Source organism: Boleophthalmus pectinirostris, unplaced genomic scaffold (assembly GCF_026225935.1).
Source record: "Boleophthalmus pectinirostris isolate CB_2022bp ecotype Guang Dong unplaced genomic scaffold, ASM2622593v1 HiC_scaffold_22, whole genome shotgun sequence".
NCBI classification, from domain to species: Eukaryota; Metazoa; Chordata; class Actinopteri; order Gobiiformes; family Gobiidae; genus Boleophthalmus; species Boleophthalmus pectinirostris.
The window spans coordinates 8,064,669-8,073,394 of NW_026571190.1; positions in this window are offsets into that span (position 1 = coordinate 8,064,669).

The following is an 8,726-nucleotide window of genomic DNA, read 5'->3' on the forward strand; positions in this document are numbered from 1 at the left end:
GCCGCCGTACAAATGAGCCCTCTGCTTTCATTAGACACGGGGAAAAATCTGAAACATAACAGCAGACCGGGCGTCCTACAAGGTCAAATACTAGTGTGTGGTAAGAGGGACTTTTAATACACAAGGTTAATGACGTTTGGTAGAGAGCTTAAAGGCGCCGCACCTGATCTGAACAGTTTTGTAAGAATGTGAAAAACAGCATTTTCAGCAGGTTACATCGGTCCAAACGTATTCCCCACTTTCCTAACGCATTCGAGTATATTCATTATTCACTTCAGAGGTCAGAGCCGAGTTTTGCCACCACAATGACGCGAACGACAAACTAGAATGCTAACAGTGCACCTGTCTTACTCCCCTGTTTATGGATGATAGAAGAGCTATTTTTACAATACACACAATTCAATACTTGGGCAAAACCAGTCTTAATTTAAAGTCCTTAATATGCATTGTTCAGGCTTTTACTTTTGGATAAGGTGCTTTGGTCTTTCATATTGTGACTTAAAGAGCCAAATCTCTGCTGAACTAAAGGTAAAAGGCAGATGTCAACTTGAAAACTACCTCTACATGACATCACAAGGTGGAATAGAGAATTTTGTGCTTTGAAGATGTAGGCAGACTAATATGCAGAATTAGTCAAATATGTGGATGAAATAAAACATAACTTTGGGTGTGTTTTTGAGGAGGTAACAAGATTCCAACATGTTTTAAACAAGTTCACAAGATTCAATTTTGTGTACTGTATTTTCCGGACTATAAGTCGCTACGGAGTATTAAGTCGTCCCAGCCAAAAAATGCACAATGAAGAAGAAAAAAAACATATATAAGTCTCACTTTTTGGGGAAATGTATTTTGTAAAATCAGAGACCAGGAACTGACATTTCATCTTGAAAGGCAAGTCATAGTAAAAACAGAACAGAGAACAACAGACTGAATAGGCGTTAATATGTTAATGTAACACAGTTATTCCGATAACTATAGTAGAAACAACAGAAAATAAATTTACCAAACTTACAGTCTCACTCCAAATCATTAAATCCATTGAATTCTTCATCCTCTGTGTCACTTCTGCGAGACCTCCAGAGATAAACCATAGAGGTAAACAGCGCACTGCTTCCTCTTCTGTGTAACTGTCGTCAGATTCAGCATCAGTTCCAGTTAGAATTATTCCGGCCTTTCTGAATCCCGACAGGGTGGTTGATTGTCACTGAAGTTCAGGCTTTGTCGATTCATCCAGTGACTACCGGGAAAGTTACAAGGTGCACTACCTGGTCCATCCCCTATTTCTGCCAGTTATTCACAAGTTTCTCGCTCACTCCAAACTTTCTTTCTGCTGCTCAGTTACTGTTTTCAGCTGAATATTTCACTATTTGCAGCGAGACAGCGGCTTTTTCTACAGGGGGCATGCGCATGTGCAAAGAGACAGTGGTACAGGAGTAATAGTAGTACTAGATACTGACACACGAGCCTAGAGCCTCTCGGAGCTGTCAGTGTGAAATTTTTAATATATAAGTCGCACCGGACTATAAGTTGCAGCAAACACCCAAACCATGAAAAAAAGTGCAACTTGTAGTCAGAAAAATATGGTAATACCTTAAAGGCCTAGCCCTTTAAAACTAGTCTATGTAAAGAAAACATAGCTACATTACCTCGGTCACACTTAACACACTGTACTTACTGATGGATTTAAGAATGATGAAATTTACTTTCAATTTCAAACATGAAAAAATGGGGAAAAGTCCTAAATATTGTGCTTGTGTCTGCTGTACAGTTCTAATCTTTGACACCCTTGGATCATTATATTATCATTTGGACATTTTAGATCACAATATTAATCTAAACGAGTTAATTAAAGAAACAAGTGCACTAATTTCTGTGTTATAAAAGTGTGGTGCCCGATGGGAGCTGATGTCATCATAAAGGAAGAAAAAAAGTTGAGTCATTATCTTAATTGCAGCTCCATTTTCATGAGAAGTGTTTCATCAGAAGTGAATTTTATAACTTTTATGCTAATTTAACAGTAAAAGTTGTAAGGAAGTAGAAGGTACACAGATATCTTCTCTCAAATGTACGTAGTAAAGTCAAAGTTTAAAAAATGTTGTTCATTTAGTCTTTTTATGTACTTTTAACTTCTTGGGTTCCTTTTAAAGACAATACAGTAAAGTGTATTTACCTTGTTGACATGTTTCGGCTGCTGCTGCAAGTCATCTTCACTCCGCCAAACTCCGCCAACACCTAGTTCACCTCAAAGATAAAATCCCACAAGAACAAAAATGCAAAATCGAAACGAAAACGAAATCCAAATGCAAATCACGCAATAAATCATACATAAGCGAAATGGGCACATCCGAAAAAGGAATGCCAAAAGGAACGCAAAAAGAAAACGTCAGAGAGACTCACAGAACACAAAAAGACAGAGCAGAGCAGGAAAACCTCAAATCTGATCGAGTCATATCACTAAAATCAGAGAAGTGTAAAAGAAATAACCACATTATGGATCGGGACGGAACACGGGTCATTGGATCAGACAAGTTCAAACGCTGGATCAGAGAGGCCATTGAACTCAGAAACCAACATGGACAGCATTAACCGTTATAACGGAGTGTTCCTCCTTTCACACACCTGGAACATCCTCCTCCCCCCTCCTCCTCCTAGTAGTAATTGTAACAGTAGTTGTACCAACAGTAGTAGTAATAGTACATTTTGTAGTGGTACAAGTAAAAGCAGCAAAAGTAGCAGATTCTTTAAGGGTATATTGGCAGTAGTAGTAGTACATTGTAATAGTAGCAATAGTAGTAGTAGAAGTAGTAGTAGTAGTAGGAGTAGTTGTAGTCGTAGTCGTAGTAGTAGTCATAGTAGTAGTTGTAGTTGTAATCTCTGCAGGTAATAGTTGTATGAGCGGTTGCAGTAATAAATGAAGCTGGTAGTAGAAGTAACAAGAATGAATTTGTAGTAATGATGGTAGTAATACTGTAGTAGTTGTACCAACAGTAGTAGTAATAGTACATTTTGTAGTGGTAGAAGTAAAAGCAGCAAAAGTAGTAGGGTATATTGGCAGTAGTACTAGTGCATCTTGTAATGGTAACAATAGTAGTAGAAGTAGTAGTAGTAGTTGTAGTCGTAGTCGTAGCAGTTGTAGTAGTCGTAGCTGTAGTAGTAGTCCTAGTAGTAGTTGTACTCTCTGGAGGTAGAAGTTTTATGAGTGGTTACAGTAATATTCTAATAGTAGTTGTACCAACAGTATTAGTAATAATACATTTTGTAGCAGTAGAAGTAAAAGCAGCAAAAGTAACAGATTCTCTAGGGTATACTGGCAGTAGTAGTAGTACATCTTGTAATGGTAACAATAGTAGTAGTAGTAGTCGTAGTCATTGTAGTTGTATTCATACTCTCTGGAGGTAGTAGTTGTATGAGTGGTTGCAGTAATAAAAGAAGTTGATAGTAGAAGTAACACAAATGAATCTGTAGTAGTGATAGTAGTAATATTGTAACAGTAGTTGTACCAGCAGTAGTAGTAATAGTATATTTGGTAGTGGTAGCAGTAAAGGCAGCAAAAGTAACAGATTCTTTTGGGTATATTGGCAGTAGTAGTAGTACATCTTGTAATGGTAGTAATAAAGTATATAAGTATAAGTAAATAAGTAGTAGTAGTAGTAGTAGCCACCGGGGGACGGGATCCATCAAGCTGACCACGCCTACAGGAAGTAAGAACAGTCGATATACGACACGTCACCACCAACACCAGTGACAGTTCTGAAGACGGCTCACAGCTAGCAGCCCAGACATGTCAACAAGGTAAATACACTTTACTGCAGGCATGTTCAAACTATGGCCTGTGGGCCAAATGCGCCCCTCAGACAAATTTTTCTTGGCCCTCAGGCTTCCAGGTGAATTTGTCCAAATTACCTTGCATAAATTAAAAATTAAGTTTTTACTGCAAGTTTTCTGAAAATCTACCTTGATAAAGCTAATATTTCATATTTAGTGTGTGGTTTTAAGGATCTTAGCATGAATAAAGACTGATGGCTCATTCTAACATGTTTAAACGTGCACATATTTCAGTTATTCACTGTACTGAGCATCAGTCTATGGCCCTCGATCAGACCTCTACTTCGTCTGTGTTTATATTTGTGGCCCTTGATGAAAAAGGTTTGGATACCCCTGATTTACTGTATTGCCTTTAAAAAAGAATAGCTTGATTCATCAGCCGGTTTCACTTCGTAGAAAGCGTCTGACTTCACAACATTAGAATTTGTTCGTTCGACGGTAGGTACTTTTTTTATTTAACCAATCGCTGCTATTTGGTAGTCATGTATGTAATGCGCAGCTAATGGGGCTAACTAATATATTATACTTTTCCCAAAACCCGTAGGAAGAAGAGGAATAATGTCTTTCCTCTTGATAACATTCTCTTTATTCTGGCTTTAAACCTTCGATCTCGAGAATCGTTGACAACACAGAATATATGGCTCTTCGCTGACTGGCTGGTGCCCAAACTTGCAATTCCGTTTTTTTTTTGCATGTATTACGATTCCTGACCTAGTCGCTGGAGAGAAATTAAATTGAGAGGAGGTACTAGGTGGTGTCAGGGTGGCTAAAAAAGAACCAGATAAGTAAAAAAAAATTACATGAACTTAAAAATCTACTTAGGTAAAGTACAGATACCTATACTTATAAGGAAATGTGAGGTATGAAGTCGTGAGTGGCATGACATTATGGATATGGATGAACACTTCCTGGATGATACTTGAGTGAAAGAATTCCGTCTATAAATTTTTACCAACATTTCTTATCAAACATTGTTCATAAGTACCTTGTTCACGACCATAATGACTGAAAGTACAGAGGAGATATACAGTACTACGCCGTGACTTACTTGACATACATTACCTTCAGCACAGTCCAAGCATGTAGCGGAAAACACAGCCACTTGCCGGACTCGTAAATCTGTCAGCAGTTACAGTGGCGAAGGGAGCGGATCGGGAAGGGGACCATGCCCGGCGGCGGACACTCCCCCTGGGGACCGCTGAGTGCCTCTCTCTCCCCCCCGCCTGGAGCTTTCATCATTTATACAGGAGACAAAATATAACAAACACAACAAAACACCTTGAAGCTGAAGAGAGCGCCGGGCGGGTTGGGTTCTGCCCCGGGGAGATTTATCTGCCCTCCCCCCTCCACACTCCCCTCGCAGCTAACACAAAGGTCACAGACGATAATGCATGAATCAAATTGAAAAAAGTTATAATTACACATATCTGCGGGCTGGTTCGCAGTAGTGTGTAGTCAGTGTTTTAGCCACACTTATCCTTTCACGATATTCCCCTACGGTTAACTTCAAGGTGCTTAATTAGAAATGGATATTGTAAAGGATTTATCAATACACTGTTCTGGTCCTTCAAAGGCTTCACATTACTGCGTTTTCTGATTTACGTTTTAATGTTGTTTCAACACAAACAGACGTGGAGTTGCGTTTTGTTGCATTCACAAATGTTTAACTCACAAATCCTGCATATTTAACTGTAGTTCTTCTCTTACTTCATGACATCACTGTTAAGTCTTTAATTACATACTGCAAGTCCAACTTGAAAAACCAGGGAAACAGACACAAGACTCAACTCAGCTTGAAGACTTTTATTGAAATTGTTCAGTTCCTGTTTTAGTTGTAGTAGTAGTAGTTGTAGTACTATTAGTAGTTGTAGTACTAGTAGTAGTAGTTGTAGAAGTAGTAGTAGTAGTAGTTGTAGTAGTAGTTATAGTAGTAGTAGTAGTAGTAGTTATAGTAGTAGTAGTAGTAGTAGTAGTAGTAGTAGTAGTAGTAGTAGTTGTAGTAGTAGTTGTTGTAGTAGTAGTAGTAGTTGCTGTTGTTGTAGTAGTAGTAGTAGTTGTAGTAGTAGTTGTAGTTATAGTAGTAGTAGTTCAAAAACCTTTAAAGTAAACAAATATGCTTAACAATTAAATTTACATTTTACAGTTTCATTAGTAATTGAATCTATTTGAATTTTAATTAATATACTTCAATTATAATATTATAATATACCTTTTACACATGAACTTAAATAGCTACAATTTTAACCAATGTATCATTTTATCAATGCATTTTTTATACTAAATATAACTTATTTTTTATACAATTTTAAATGAATAAATGAAATAAATGTAATATTTTATTGTTTTAAGACATTTTTTTTTTTTAATTGCTAAATAACATATTTTTAAAATTTGTGCTACTTTAACTTAGATTTTATGCCATTTACCTTAAATTAGATTTTTTAACTTTATATTTAAATAATCAAATGCCAATTATCAAATGATTTAGTAATTCATTTTAGCTTTATTTAATATTTTCAAACTTAAACTGAATTTAATTACTAATCAACTTTCATAAAATAAATCAGCCAATTGTATTTCACTTTAATCTAGGCTTTTCATTATACTTAAATTAAACAGAATAATCATTTTACATCTAAATTAAAGAGATGACTTCTATAAGGGTTTTACCACCATTTTACCATTTTAACTAAACTTAAAAAAAATTTTACAGGTAAATTTCCTCACTGGTGTCTCTGCGTTTTCCTTCACATTCCTTGGTTTGGTTTGGTTTGTGTCTCTTCACCTGGGCCTAATGAAATGATTTCAGAGACACACCTGCTCACCTGTGTTTCCTGCTGCCACCTACGGGACACACTAAAAATAACCTCATCAACTAATAAAAAATTAGAGGAGAGGGGAGAGGAAGAGGAGAGAGGAGAGAGGAGAGAGGAGAGAGGAGAGAGGAGAGAGGCTCAGAAGTGGAGGTGAAGTCTTGGAGCAGAGGGGCTGGGCTTTTTGACTTGACAATCACAATGTGGAACAGAGCATTTTGAGATCTGAAGATATAAACAGACTAATAATAAAGAGTTACTCCGACATGTGTGAATGAAACAAAACACAACCCCAGGTATGTTTGTGATGAGGTAACGACATTTTAATACGGCTTAAAGATCAAGAGTCAGTTTGTAATATAGGAGGTATTTTTGATCAATAAAAACACCTATAATTAAACAAATACCATATAGAAACTTCAATACCATATTATAAATGATGACAGGCAAAGCAACAGCATCTCCACTGACACCCATAGTGCATACATAGTGCAACTTTAAGTGTCACATTAAACTTGACCAAACAAAAAGCTAGCAATGGATTTGTCTCTTGATTTGAATTATATGAGAGTTTGCAGGGCTGATAACAGTTTTACAAGGATATAAAGAGGAGACAAGGAAGGTCAATCACAATTTAAAGCAGACCTATTGTGCTTGTGTCTGCTGTAGTTATAAACTATGACACCCTTGGGTCGTTGTGTTGTAATATGCACATTTTAAAATTGGCAAATGGTCACATTTTTAAATATCGCTTTTCCACCTTCAAGACACATTGTTTTTACAACAAGGAACCAATCACCCATTCACACACACACACACACACATTTATACACCAGTGTACGGAGACACTGAGCTATTGCCACCCCCCTGATTTACTGCTGTAATATAATCACAGTATTTATCTAAAACAACTTCATTAAAGCAACAAGTCCGCTGACTGACACACAACTGACGGGCAATATGGCATCTTGAAAGTACCGTATTTTTCGGACTATAAAAGACTATAACTTTTTTCATGGATTGGGTGGTCCTGCGACTTTTACTCCAGTGCAACTTATATATTAAAATTTTCAGACTGACAGCCGTGAGAGGGCGCTCTAGGGTCACGTGTCAGTATCTTGTACTCCTGTACCACTGTCACTTCGCTCTCTATTACACATGCCTCCTGCAGAAAAAGCCGTTGTTCTGTTGCAACTAGTGAAATGTTCAGCTGAAAACGGTAATCGAGCAGCAGAAAGAAAGTTTGGGTGAGCGAGAAGCTTGTGAGGGACTGGTGGAAAGCGGTGATGGAGAACACAGCTTCACGGCAACCGGACGGGTGCGCCATGCAACTTTACTGAATTAATCGACAAAGTCTGAACTTCAATGACAATCGAAACCATCCTGTCGGGGCCAGAACAATTCTAACTGGAACTGATGCTGAGTCTGACGACAGCTACACAGAAGAAGAGGCAGCACTCCATTTACATCATGGATCTATGGTTTATCTCTGAAGATCAGGCAGAAGTGACACCGGGGATGAAGAATTCAATGGATTTAGTGATTTGGAGTGAGATCATGACTTTGGTAAACTTATTTTCTGTTGTTTATGCTATTTATCTGAATAACTGTTAATTTGTTACATTAACATATTAATGCCTATTCAGTCTGTTGTTTTCTATTCTATTGTTTTTACTAGAACTTGCCTTTCAAGATGAAATGTCAGTTCCTGGTCTCTGATTTTACAAGACACATTTCCCCAAAACGTGCGACTTATATATGTTTTTTCCTTCTTCATTGCGCATTTTTTGGCTGGTGCGACTTATACTCCGGAACAACTTATAGTCCAAAAAATACGATAAATGATTAAAGATTGCTCAAACGTGCACAGATTACTCCAAATTCAACTTCTAGATCAGGCGTGAGCAATTATTTTTTCCATGGGGTCACATGAGAAACAGAAAACATCGTGGAGGGCCAAAATGCTTAACTCTGTTCTGCACAATATTAATTGTATTTCTTCATAAAAGCAGTAAATAGCATTGTTTTGATGAGCTGGTCAGACTGGTGTTTATGTTATGACTAAGCAATGAAAAAGCGAGGCTGTCT